We start from the raw sequence: 13,845 nt of genomic DNA, 5'->3' as shown, positions 1-13,845 counted from the left end.
CCACCTCCTGGAAAAGCCAAAGCGTAGAGTTGTTCTGGGGCAGACAACAGAGAGAACTAAAAGAAAAGTGCAGCCCACTTATGGGACTCTTGGTATCATTTGAAGCACATTGAATCTTTCGTCTCCTTCCAAGATCTCAGGTTCATGTTCACAAATCCTAATAACCACCCTCTGGCCCCTCTTCTGTCTGTGCCCATGTCTTTCCCTTCTCTGTCCTGTCTGTTTTGTCAATTTGCTCAGAGTGTGTGACCCTCCATTAGGAGTCATTAAAATGTTCCTGTCCCTCTGAGATCCATTTGGATAACACTGGAATAACTAACTGGGATTTAGTCAGAGCTCTTGAATATTTTCTTTGTTTAACTTCTTTCCGTGTGGACATATTCAGAACTAGACATTGAATTTAACAGTAAATAATAATAAAAACGATGGTCTACTTAATACTAATAAAAGCTTACATAGTATCTGCCAAATACCTGGCATTATTAAAAGTACCCATTCAACTCATTTACACCATTCACATTCTTATGGTTGTACCCCTTTCACATAGAGAAACTGTTAGAAAGTTACCAAATGTTCCCATAGTCCTTTATTAGCCCCAAAATGGCTGAAGAGAAAGGAATGATAGTTTTGCCTGGCCACCTCTGAATGGTGGTTGGTAGGCAGGTGTACAGCTAGAAAGAGAAGAAAGATGAGGGAAAGAAGGAGGGAGACATGAGCAGTTAGGAACAGGATGACAAATAGATGGGACAGAGCTCCTTAAGTTATAAGACCACAATGTCCTTTGATGGTGCAGGGTCAGTGGCCTGGACTGATAAATTCTGTAACCAGATTTTTTGGGGGGAAGGGGAAGCTGTAATTGTTACAGCCCATGGTGTAAGTACACCAGCATAGAGTTGGAGAGAAAAAATGTGGACAGTGGCAAACATGAGCTAGTATCAATTCAGCAGGAAATTCGGGGGCGGGGGGGATGCTGAAGAAATGGCATATAAAGAGACAGAGAAGATAGATATTGAAAGGGTTCTGAAATCACAGTAAGGGTATGATCCTACCTACAATCAGGACTCACTTAAAGGTTTTAAATAGAGTCTTGTCATGACTGAGCAAATCACATTTCAACATTTCCTTCATCTGTCTTCCATCTTGCCTGCATGAAAAGTAAACAGGAATATATCCATCTTACCTCTTTCCTACTGTGTCCCCTCATGAGTGACTTTCCCTCTACAGCCTTCCACCTTAGTCTTGCTACTCTGAGACGATGAGTGTTATAGGTAACTCCAGTCCTGTATCCTAGAATGCCAGTCGACCATGGCATGAAAGGCTTAAACAAGGTCTTTCCTGCACTAGATTCAACCAGGACCCATTATATGAAGTATAAATAAAAGTAGAGCTGGACTCTGGTGGCTCACATCTGTAATCCTAGCTGATACTCAGGAAACTGAGGATCTGAGGATCATGGCTTGAAGCCAGCCCACGTAGAAAAGTTCTAACTCTAAATAAAGATCAGAAAACTGAAAGTGGAGTTGTGGCCCTTAAAGTAGTAGAATGCCAGCTTTGAGGAGGAAAAATAAGCTCAGACGTGGTGCCCAGACTCTGAGTTCAAGCCCCATACCTAAAACAACAATAACAATAAAAGTGTTAAGACGCATCTTGATGTTTTAGCTCATCAACTGGAAGGGGCTTTTAAAAACATTTACTCTCCCACTGCCCTGTCTCTGGGCAAGCAGAGTGCCTTGAAACTGACAGCACTTGCCCTAGGCCACTGAGTTGGTCAGAAAAAAAGACAAACCTAGAACCAAGTGACATTGTGTCAAGTCCCTTGTCCCAATCAGGTAATTTATATGCAGAGGATGTTTTCTGAGATTTTGCCTCTTTCTACTATGTCAAAGAGGTTTTTAAGAGAGATTTTTCTCCTACGAAGCTGATTTCCTTTCATCAGTGACAACAGGAGAAAAAAAAAACAACAACAAAAGCAAGAGCAGAAACAATCTGTCACACACACACCCCAAACTCTGCACAATGAAAGTTCTTTGTTTAGGAAATACCCTATGACCACAATTCCCTCTCCAATACTCAGTTAAAGAATGCTTTAGCTCCTGAGCTTTTCCCATGACTCTCCATCCACCTGCTTGCACCAAGGTCATTTCCTGATTGCTAGGAGGTGGGCAGGGAAAGGAAGTGAACCTTAAAAAAAACTATTGTGGTAGCTCTATTGAAAAGAAAAAAAATGCTGGAAAGGAAGCTGAAACTTTTGGCAGAAATGTGATGTAGTCTAATAATTCTCCCTCACTTCAGATGATATTGGCCAAGGGGACCCCTGGGAACTCAAATGCAAGCCAGTACTTATCTAGATACGATTCAGGAACTCCCGCCACACCTAAGAAGTCCATTATTTTCTTCTTACAAAGGCACCCATAGATAGGCAGGAGCACAGTGCTGATACCAGCCCTTCTTTCACTAAATGTTAGCTCCACTTCCCAACCAATGATAGGGAAGCTAAAGCCAATTCCCTGGTGCGGAGAAGTAAGCATTGCTCCAGGAAGAAAAGATCTCTGTGGGGTGAAATAGCAGGGACGACCCTATAGAGTCAAATATGACAATTTGCCCAATCCCAATTTGCTTATCCCTACTTGCATCTACTGTCCTGCAAAAATAACTAAGGTCTCTTTCACTTTCCACAGTGTCCTTGTGATAAATGACAAATAACATGGTCCCCCTGGTCCAGAGAACTTGCGATCATCTATTTCTAAGGCATCTACCCGTGGACCCCAAGACATCTATCTATGAACTTGAATTGGAAAACTGTTAAAACTTCCCTCATTAAAAGGACATACAGGGTAGCATTTTATTCTTTCATGCATTCCAGTCATAAACCTCAACTGTAATATTGGAATCAGTGGCTCCTGTCACCAGTATGATCAGGCAATTTTTACATTGTATTATTATTGCTCTAGTTATGCATTTAGGCTAATCTCTACTCCAAAATGGCTTAGCCATTAATGGGTCTCAGCATTACCATTTACTGTACAGGTACATATATCATATATTTTAACTACATAAATGATTTACTAAAATGTGTGTGTAATCCTGTATATTATGTTTCATGCATTCAAGAGCATAAGTCTGGAGCCTCTTAGGCTTCATCAGATTGCCAAAGGGCACTATGGTACACAGCAGTAAGAGCCTTGCATCTGGTGATTGAGAAGCTACACTAATGAGGTATTCTGGGATATGAAGATGCCAGGGCCTCGAGCTGAGGATCTCACCTGGTCTAAGCAAACACAGACAATTAAGAGTCATGTCATGCATTCTATTTACTTGTATACCTTTTCTTTTTATTCTTTTTTATTGTATTTTATTGTTGGGGTAATGTAAAGAGGGGTTACAGTTACATTCCTCAGTAGTAGGAACACCTTTTCTTCTTCAGGACTTACTAGCCCCACTACTTTGGTTGCCTCTGTCTTTATGTTTTTCCCTTTTGTCTACGGGTTTCAGATACAAATGCTCTAAATCTGTCTGCACCAACTGCTAGGCTCGCTTGCTTAGAATGAATAGTTTTCTTTCTTGGTCTCTCTTATTCCCCTCCTGTCTCACTACCTCTCCTCTGCTACTTTACTTTGCCTCTTTTGACTTAGCTGGCCTTATATCACCTTCCTTCAAAGACTCTATAGCAGAGGCTTCTGATATGGATTATCTAAGGTAACTAGACCTTAGATACAATTGCTCATTGCAATTGTAGCATCTATTTATGAAATACAAATGAGAAGAAAATCCAGCTGGGTAATCAAATAATGACAACACAATATTCCACAACAGAAAGATAAGAGCTTTGTGAACTTAAGCATCATTGTGTTTTTATAAAATGGGTAAAAAGTACCCTTCTTCATAATCTCTTTGGGTCTTGTGCCTATGCCTGTCCAGAAGCTTGGACCAGGATTCTTTTCAGTGGCCAAGTTCCATTATAGCGTACAAAAGATATACTGCTTAGTCACTAACAACAGGGAAGCCCTCAGAAGCAGGCCAGATAACTGCTTCTTCAAATCAAAGCTGAACTAAGAAGACTGGGGCAGATCCAGTAAAAGACCTCATGACCTTGGTGTTTTAGCTTTGGACAGTGTATAAATACACTCTGCCTTTAGCCTTACCCTGACCTGAAAAAAATAGTCATTCATAGGAAGGTATTGAATACTTACTTTGTCAATGATCTAGAGAAGAAAAGAGGAAAGAAGGAAGGAAGAGAGGGAGGGAAAAGGAGGGAGGAAAGAGAAGGAATGGGGGAAGAAAAGAAGGAAAAAGAACTTAACCTATTTTGTATTTGAACAAAATACTACTTTGTCAAACATTGCTCCATGGGGAGAATGGCTTGCTGTATTTTAAAAATATATATTTGTTTCCATTTTTTCTAATAAAAGGTACAAAAGCACCTGAAAAATATACCTGAAAGGGCACTGACATTTGCACTGGGTAAGTATTAACATTAAATGTAGCTTGGAGAGCTTAGGATAAAATGAAATCATAAATTTTGTAACCTTTCCTAATCTGTTCATTTATCCGCTTAAAGAACAAAATCCATTTTTATTGGGGGTAGTTCTTTTTTCCATATTTATTCCTTTATTTTTAAAGAATTATGTGGCCCTACCTATTACCTTTCCACTTCAAAGAAAAACTATTCATTCATTCATTCATTCATTCATTCTTCCTGTGGTTGACTGAGATGTGCTAATTTCTCAAGTTTTTATAAAGTGTATGAAAACAATATTGAAACAATTCAGATATGAACTGCCATTCCGATTCCAAGCCATTTTTGAACAAAGCTTCAAGTTGTAATCTATGGATAAAGCTTTAGTTAATATTTTCTTCAAATTCTTCTCACAGAATCTTATTATTTGGCTTTGTGATTCAGAATAGTCTAAGTCAGATGATGGAGATATTGATTTTTATTTTATATTTCAAACATCCAACCCCAAAATGAGAATTATAACTCATAGCATGTATTACTTACACACATGTATTCAATGTGTTCTGAATATAAACTTTTAATTGTCCACATTCTTTGTATTAGATGGAAGTGTGTTGCTTGATACTACTTGTTATCTGAATGTCAACAGACTCATATTTATAGGACTGGAAAGAAACAGATGCCCAGCATCCTGTGCCAGCAGAGAGTCATCTGGGCCTTTGATCCCACACCACACTGGAGTCACAGGAAACCAACAGGAGGGACGTGACCCACATGGATCACATGACACGAGGCCAACTCCACTACCTCCTCTGAAAAAACCTCACAGTGGGAAACAAGGGTGTATGCCAGGATCACATGAACTCTCTTTTCTATGAAAACTACCTTTTGGTATGTTATCCCGTTGGGGACAACACTTCACTGCCTTTGTCTACCTAAACCAGTGTCCCTGCCCCCAAAAGGCTTCCTCTTAGGGAATGACTTGATGGTTCATCTTGATGAGTATGGCAGGTGTGCAATATTCTCCTCCTTACATAAAAATAGGACTCATTTCTAAGGAATTCTCTAGAAAGTGAATATCCACCTCCCAAGAGCTGGAAGCTCTGTGATTCACATCCATCACACTGTCATCAATGTCAGATTACAGGCTAAGGATGGGGTGAGAGCAGTGCCTGGTGTGTGAGCATTTGCTGTAGGCATTTCTGTCCCACCAGAATTTGTCAAGAGTTAGATCTCCTCTCCTCTTCAGGCCACTATCACCTTACCTTTGCTTGCTCCATTTCAGTCACTCCCCAGAGCCTCTGTCTTAGTTCATCACAGCCTTCACGCTGGAATGTTTGTCCCAGGTGACATAAGTGCTATCAGCTTTCTTCTGCCTACAGGTAACTTTTGCCATCTTGATGGGACTCAGAGACAGCTGCTCTGTGTTCACTGGCCATTTCCTTCAACACTTTTTCTTGGTTTTCCTCCCAGAAGAGGACATTCTGGTACTATAGCTTTAGAGAGAAAATATGGGATTTCCCTAGAAACTAGAATTCCATATACCTGCAGGTGTGCATACAGGTATACGGAATCCCCAAGAGGCAGAAGAAACATCCTCACTGTGGAAGGGTTTCAGTAGGTGAGGAAGTGGAGAAGATGCATAATTCACATTTCTAAGTCCCAGGTGTATCTACTGGAATCCATTGTTCTATTGAACAAAAGGCTCAAGTCAAGGGCAAGACTTCCAGGAGAAACCATACCAACCTATTTTATTGTATCAAAAGTGATTCCTCACAGATATCCTACACTGTCTCATATTCTCACAAATACTTGGGAATAAGGGCAGAAGAGAACTACTCAACCTGATAGAAGGATTGTACAGAAATGGTTGAGATCCATTTCATCTTAATTAGAATCATTAAAAGATTGCATGGTTAGTTAACTTTTGTTGTTTTGAAGGCTTGCAATTCTTCTATTCTATTCTATTGCAATCTTTTACAATAGAGACACACGAAAGGGGGCTGCCCCTTGTACAACACTGACAGAGAAGCATTTATGAAAAATTAAACAAAAACAGTCCTTTGTGAACAAATGAATATTTTTCTCTAATTGATTTTGAGATGCTGAATAACAGCAAAAAATGACCATTATCTATGTATGTATAAACATAGTTCATTTGACTAGTGTCAAAGACAGATTCTGACAGAATGGCCTGAAGTGCAGAATATCACTTGGATCTGGATTGGAAAAGATAATGTCTGGGATGCCTCAACTCTAACCTTCTGTGACTTAGTCCCCAGAAGGGGACTCATTGACAGAATAAATACCTAGAACACCTCTAAATTTTGACTTAAACCAAAAAAGTAAAGCGTTAGCCTCATTTGGACCTCTCCTTTTTGTCTTGTGTTTTGAAGGGGGACATTAACAAACGGCTTTCCGAGACCAGTGCTGTATTCAGTTTCTTTGATGGGCTGTTGTAGTTGCTCTCATCTTATCATAGTGTACCCCAACAGACTGAGGCAGGTGACACACAAAAGTACAGGAAAAGCTGGCACCCACCATTTGCCCCTGGGGTTTAAAATAAAGACAAAGTAGTCAAATCCATGCATTCTTGGAGATAATTAAATAGGTCTGAGAGTGTTCTCTGCCCAGGAGAGAAGCCAACCTCTCTGTGGACTGGCTAGTTGGAAAAGAAGCCAATACTTTCTCCATAGTTTGGTTTTTCCTATCTATGAAATGATTAAAAATAACTTTATCATCCTTCATGATTAATAAAAGCACATACACTATGGCCGAAAGTGCTTATCACACAATGAAAATTCAAGAAACTTTAAGTAGCATCCATTGTTATCATTCCTAATCTCCCCAGAAAAGATGCACAACTTGGGGGAAAAGAAGTCCACTGCAATGCTTCTGGAGTCTTCTCTCAGGTTTCTAAGAGATCTTTTCTAATCAGTTTCTGAGACAAGGGAAGAGCCCGAAAGCACAAATCCAGGTGACAAATATTCAGAAAGAAAGCAGCTTTCGGGTGTCAGAAACTAAATCTTACGGAGTGAGGAGTTTGTAGAGGGGAATCATACCTCAGGTTTCCAGGCAATCCGGGAGCTGCGTTCTGTTCTGTCACCAGCCAGGCCCAGCCTCTGAGGTGTGGCCTCCACCACGGTTCAGTTGTTGCTCCAGGACCCGGAGTTGAGTGGATTCCTGCTCCTCCTGCTCCTTGGGGCCCTGGGAAGGCAGGAAGCTAGCTGCTCCAAGAGTACCCAGAATGACAGGGACCCTTGTGGCACATCCTCCCTGGACAAGCCACGTGTCCTCTGGAAGGATCTGACCAAAAGGTCCATAAGCCAGTGTCCAAGTACTGCTTGCTCCTCAGCTAGCACGGGGCAGCAGGAAGGATCCACAGGGTAAGGCCCTGCTAGGGAGAACCCCAGAGCTGTATGGGGCTCCAGACCAGTACAATCTCCAATACAATCCCCTATGGGTGGGGGCACAGGAACTCCCAATAAGACTCAGCCAGAAGTGTCACTTGGAGAGGGGAGGGGCATGCACTTCGTCTGGGGGAGCAAGGTTAAGTGAGGCGCTCCCAGCCTGGCTACCCAACTATGTGTGTTCCTCATGTGGGAAAGGTGGGTGGGGGATTGAGTGCTAAGAGAGAGGGAGGCTGTCTCTTCTTTGCAACAGCAGACTAGCCTCCCCCCCCTCCTGCAAACTGTCTTGCACTCTGGATTGCTAGGGTGCAAAGGAGGGGCCTCCCCTTCTTGCATTCACCAGAAAGGAATAGGCAGAGGGGTCTACCTGAGGGCTGCGGATGGGGAAGCTGGGTCTCGCCTCATCAGCTGCCCACACCCCCTTGCTCTCTGTGTTTTCCTCGCACGCCCGGCCCTCCAGCCCCAGCTCCAGCTCGGCTCCTACCAGTCCAGGCACTCCCCCACTCCGTTGCTCCGCCCAGGTGCGATTTGTGGGGCAGCGCGGCGGGGGTGGGGGGAGGATGGCGCCCAGGGCAGCCTCTCTGTTGGTATGCTCCGCCCACCGCTGGGACCCCTGCCTATTTGCTGGGGCGTTGGGGACTCCCTGCCAACCTCCAGCCCCCACCCTGCACACATATATTTCACTAATGGCCAGGAATTTCGTTCCCACCCTGAGGCTTGTGGAGACTCGTGGATACCCAGGTACCGGCAGGGGCGGTGGGCATGGATCTACCCATCTCTGCAGAGATGAATGGGTGTGAGAGCCAGAAGCTGCTCGACGAGAGAGAGGACTGGACTCCTCTAAGAGCCAGAAAAGCATCCTTATCCCTGACCAGTCAGTCACCGCCCAAGATGCCAACGCATTCAGATTATAGAGGGAGACCGCTGTACCCAGGCACCCAGCAGCCTGCCTTCCCCAGCAAACCCCCTGCAGGAACCCCAAATTCCAGGCTGCATTCTATCCCAGCACCTCTCCAGGTACCCAGCCCCTCCCCCATCTGCATGCACACACCCGGGCCAGCGCCCTCCGGACTTAAATCTTTTTTCCTCCTCCTCTGGCCATCACCCCCCTCGCCTTCACCAGGAGAGCCTTTTCCTTCCCCTTGGCCCTCCCCGAGCCTCAGCTTCCTCCCACACCCCCACCAGCAATCTCTTCCCTCCCCACTCACTCACTTCACCCTCCCACTCCGCGCGCCCCACAGCTGCACTTGCCATTCCCGAGGCGCACAACCCAAAGCCACTCCACGGGGTTCATTGTGGAGTTGGGTGGGTGGCATGCTCCAGTGGACTCGGGATAGAGCCCCAGGAGTGGCCCACAGCCTTCCCCACCCCCCACGCCCCACCCCTCCGATGTCACCATCTCTCTTCCTACCCAGCTTGCATGGATAAGTGGAAGGCACTGCCGGGTCCCAAACCCTCGCCTCTGGAGCGCCGGCCGGCGAGCTGCTGCAGCGAGTGCAAAGTCGACCGCTCGAGGAAGAAGCACACACAGATCCAAGCGGGCACACGCGTCGCACAAGGGGGGGGGGGGAGCTGGGGGAAGGGCGCACGCGAGAACTAAACGTGCAAGTGCACCGCACGGGGAGGGGGGGCGGCGAGCATGGCGCTGGGAGGGCGGGGGTCACAAAAGTTTGTAGACTAGTGCAGGGGAGCCGATGTACCCAGATCGAAACGGGTAACACCACCCCCCCTCGCCAGTTGCTGCCTCCGCAAGGGTCTGCACCGACTGGACCAGAGGTTTGCACAGCCATCGCTCCCGAACTGGGGTGATAGTTCTCCTCTACTTGTTCCCAGAGGGTCAGACAGCCGCTGCAGCCTCCGAGGAGAGACGATCCCGCGCTCTACGAAAAGCAACAGGCGTCTGCACCTTACCTTGCGCCAGTCCCGGCTTGAGATGGCTGCTCCATCCTCGCGGCGCAGGGAGGAGGTGTTCCGTGCGTCTGTCTGCCTAGGGGTGTGCGCGCTGGCAGGGCTGCAGCGGCCGCCACCTCCAACCGGCTGCGAGCTGGGCTGCCCACCCCTTCCCTCCCTGCTCTTTCCCCGGCGGGCCCCGCGGAGCTCCCGATCCTCCGCTACCTCGGGCTGGTGGCGGCGGCGTGGATGCGCGGTGGCTGGGGCGCGGGACGCAGGCGGTGCGTGGCGCGACTGGCGTCTCCCGGCGCCGCCACGGAGCCGAGGGTGCGGCCCCCGAGCGGCCTCGTGGGGCCCGGCGTGGTTCCGCCTGCGGCTGCGGTGACTGCAGCAGACCCTGCGCCGGGCGCCGGAGCGTGGAGGGGAAGGGGAGACAAAAGACAACAGGAGAGGCCAAAGCGACCGGTCCTCAAATGCGGTGGATTCAGTCACTAGAGAGGAGTCGACTCCGAAGCTGGGCTGGGAGATGAGGGAGGAGGGGCGAGGCTGCTGTGGACTGGGAAGAAAAAGCAGCCTGGAAAGGAGCGTGATCGCTGGAGCCTCCCTATTACCTATTGCACCTTTCCCTGGTCTTCGTGCCAGGGGGTCCGGAATGGAGGCGAGGTGCGGAGAGAGTTGGAGAGATGAAAGAAGTATTAGTCCTCCCCCCTCCACACACACCGAGAGATTCCCCCTTGCACAATCCTACAGTTTCTGCACGTTGCCATGGCCCCATTCTGTCTCCTGTTTGTGAAACTACTGAGACCTGAGCTACATGACTCCAGATTGTCTTCAGTGGGGGGGAAAGCAGATGCTTCAAACCCCTTGCACAAATGATTGCCTAATGTGCCAGGCCACAGTGGGACAGGAGGGGTTGAGTAAGCTAAGATCTCCTCCCCCAAGCCAGTGTCATCCCACGAGGAGTGGGTGAGGTCCAGATTTGAAGGGTAGGGGCTCCTCATCTTGATCCCCAGTTTCCCCAAAGCAAAGGATTGCTAGGGTTCAATTTTTATTTCCCCTGGCCTGACAGACTTGGAGTGTATCTTGAGAAAGTGTGTGTGTGTGTATGTGTGTGTGTGTGTGTGATGTGGCTTCAGTGATTTATTATGATTTTATGATTTTAATTATTTAATTTAGGACAGAAGAATCTGTGTCCTCCGGCCTCAACAAATACCATCTTTCCAAAGCTCTTTTTCCACTGTCTCCTAATCCCCATCCCAGGCAGAATTCATTTTTCTGACTGCTTTTCTCTCTCACTTCACTCATTTAGGAATACTCCATTTCCATTTGTTCCCAATCCAATCTCCAATAGTGGTTAATATCTAATAAGTACTGAAAGAATACTTATCTAATTGAAGATCATTTTTTTTTACCTCAAGACTAGCTAGATCTTTGAGTTGTACTTAGAACTGAAGAGAGTCGGGGTGATGATACCTTTAAGAATTTCTGAAGGCGAGGACTCAGGGTTACATCCATAGCCCAAATGCTGGAAATATAAAGGTCCTTCATTCATTTTTCTCCCTAGTTAATCTTCCTTCTCTCACTGACTACCACAATTGGATTTGCTGAATTTTCAAAGGCAAAAGAAAACCATGCTATTGAGCAATTGCAGAGAGAAGGGGTTATACATTCTGCCACTGGCACCCAGAGCAAACCCATTTCAGGGGGAAAATGGCCAAATAAAATTTATCATTTTGTGGCCTATGTCAAGTGTGTTGAAAACCTGCCAACATTTTCTCCTTTCCAATGAGCTTCTCTTATTCTGCACACATTTTAGAACAGCTTAGCATTGTTTCACTGTTGAAAGGTAAAGAAATATGCCTGGTAGTTTGGATATCCTAAATCATTCTTTATACTCTATTTTACCTTCTGTGAACTACAGGATTGAGTCACCAGATCAGAGAGGCCCATTATAAAAGATAGTAGATTCAGTGAGTTCTGATATATGCTTTATTTCTAAGACTTTATAATGTGATTTGAAAGATCACATTTTTTTTTAGTTTCTGGCATTAAAAATCAGGCTTTCAGGGTCCAGACACAAATACACATGGGTAATTATTATATACAGGTAATTTGACATAATTGGTCAAAGTGAAATTTGCTATTATTGAAGTTATTAAATTTTTTGCATGCCATTGGGCCAGTAACTTTACTTCTGAAAATTCCTCCTTGGGAAAGAATTTAGGATGGGCAATAAAATTTATCTTTAAGGATATTTATTGAAGTGCTGTGTAAAGTGGTATACAGTTGGAAGGAAACTAAAATAAAAGGAAAATGGTAAGCTATTTCATACATACAATACAATATTGGCATAAATATTAAACCACTATAACTGCCTACATTCATAAGTGAGAGTTACAATTTTCATTGAGAACTTTCAGATGCACAAAGGTGACCCATAAATTTGCAATTAGAAATGAACAGCTCTGATTTTAAATGAGGAATTTTTTACTTGATGGATACATGGTTTAGACCTTAAATCTCATTTTTCAAATATATTATTAGGTTGATGGTATTTAGTTCCTAGTATTGTGCTTTAAATGAAATAGTGCTTGTAAAATACTGAACATGCTTAAGACTACTCAGTAATAGTCCATCCTTAATACTTAATTTCAATATGGTTTTCTTTGGCAATTTTTAAATAAGATCAAGTGATGTTTCCTGACTAAAAATATACTGTGACTTATATCCACAATGATATATACTCCACTATTAACAATGATATCTCTACTCATACTGGTCTCATGAGTGCCTTTCAAAAATTTCTTAGAGAAATCACAAAGTAGAAATTACACAATAAAAAGAGATAGTTTGTTTCTAATTTAGTCATTTTAATTAAAATTTTAAAATTTGTGTCTAACTATTGACCAGGAAACTTCTAGACATGCTTTGTGGTTTTCTGTTTTAATTGATTCATCAACAAGTCATCAACATGACTCGCTGACTGTTGGTGTTACCCATGCTATAAAAAGGGTAAATGACAGGGCATCTAGTTTGTCACCTCTGATATAAACTTAGATCTGTTTTGTAGCAACCAGGAATCAAGTCCAGCTCAGCAAAATATGGTGCTTAGTGGAAATGGCTTATTGGCTGTTACCATGGCCTTGCTTGACAGCCAATTAAAAAAGAGAGAAGAGAGAGGATGCATCAGAAGCTATATTTGTAACATTTGGTTAGTGAACTAGAAGCACTGAAAGGTCATAAGACTCCATGACCTTCACGTCCCCAGTTCTGTGGCCCCTGAGTCACAAGCAGACTTTTTGGGAAAGTTTTAGATATTAAAATATACATTGAAATACAATTTATTGATTTTGTAAACTTTCCTTTGAAATGGAAACGAGCTATTTTACAATCAATTACATTTCAGAAAATTTTGCATATGCAGGTAATTCTTTCAAGTTTGAATTGTAGTCTCCATTTGAAACTCTCCATAGAAATAGAAATGAGTTACTCTGAACCCAGAAATTGAACTTCTGAGAGCTGGACAGATGGATGCCCAAAAGGAAAGGGATCAAGGCATGAACATTTATTACTGTAAATCCTTTGCAGAAGGTGTTCCAGCTAATAACAAACAAGTCTAGAGCTTGTTGTCTAAAAATAACAACAGACACTTATGCAGCCTGAAACAGAATTTGGACAAGGCTCACTGAGGAAGGCTTGCCTTCACCTCATGTTCAGGGCCCCTGGCTTACAGCTGGGGCATCCATACTCTGTGTGACTCACAAGTCTGGCCTTTTGTGCTGGCGCTTTTACTAGTAATTAAAGATGAACTGAGGAACCAGGAGCTATTTTCTCTCTAAGTGTGTGTGTGTGTGTGTGTGTGTGTGTGTGTGTGTGTGTGTGTTTGTCCTATATGTTCATATCTCCACAGATTATTATCACCTTCTTTACTGCATGGTAGTTGAGTTTACTGAGAGAAACCAAACAGCAACCAGACCTTTCTTGACCAACAAACACCTCAGAGGTTCAGCCCTTGCTCATGGTTAATGGTTATGCATGCTTATTTGATTATCACAAAATATTATACATTTTAATCCAAAAATATTAGCA

The 13,845-nt window shown here is 44.1% G+C and overlaps 1 protein-coding gene across 3 annotated transcripts in view; it reads right to left on the bottom strand.

Annotated features, from left to right (window-relative positions):
- The window catches only part of Lrrc3b (leucine rich repeat containing 3B), a 77,204-nt gene extending 67,243 nt beyond the window's left edge, over positions 1-9,961 (bottom strand). Inside the window, exons 1-2 of one of the 3 annotated variants that reach the window (XM_090355243.1) lie at positions 9,778-9,961; positions 7,519-7,663 (exon numbers count right to left, since the gene is read on the bottom strand). The gene's annotated coding sequence lies outside the window, so the exon portion shown is untranslated. Of the gene's footprint in view, positions 1-7,518; positions 7,664-8,233; positions 8,289-9,277; positions 9,344-9,777 lie in introns of those variants that run through there. The other 2 variants (XM_090355248.1, XM_090355254.1) reach the window with 2 other exon arrangements.
- Positions 9,962-13,845: the final 3,884 nt, after the last annotated feature.

This window comes from Megascapheus bottae, chromosome 2 (genome assembly GCF_031878675.1).
Source record: "Megascapheus bottae isolate mThoBot1 chromosome 2, mThoBot2.hap1, whole genome shotgun sequence".
In the NCBI taxonomy this organism is placed as follows: Eukaryota; Metazoa; Chordata; class Mammalia; order Rodentia; family Geomyidae; genus Megascapheus; species Megascapheus bottae.
This window is presented reverse-complemented; position numbering and strand designations above follow the sequence as displayed.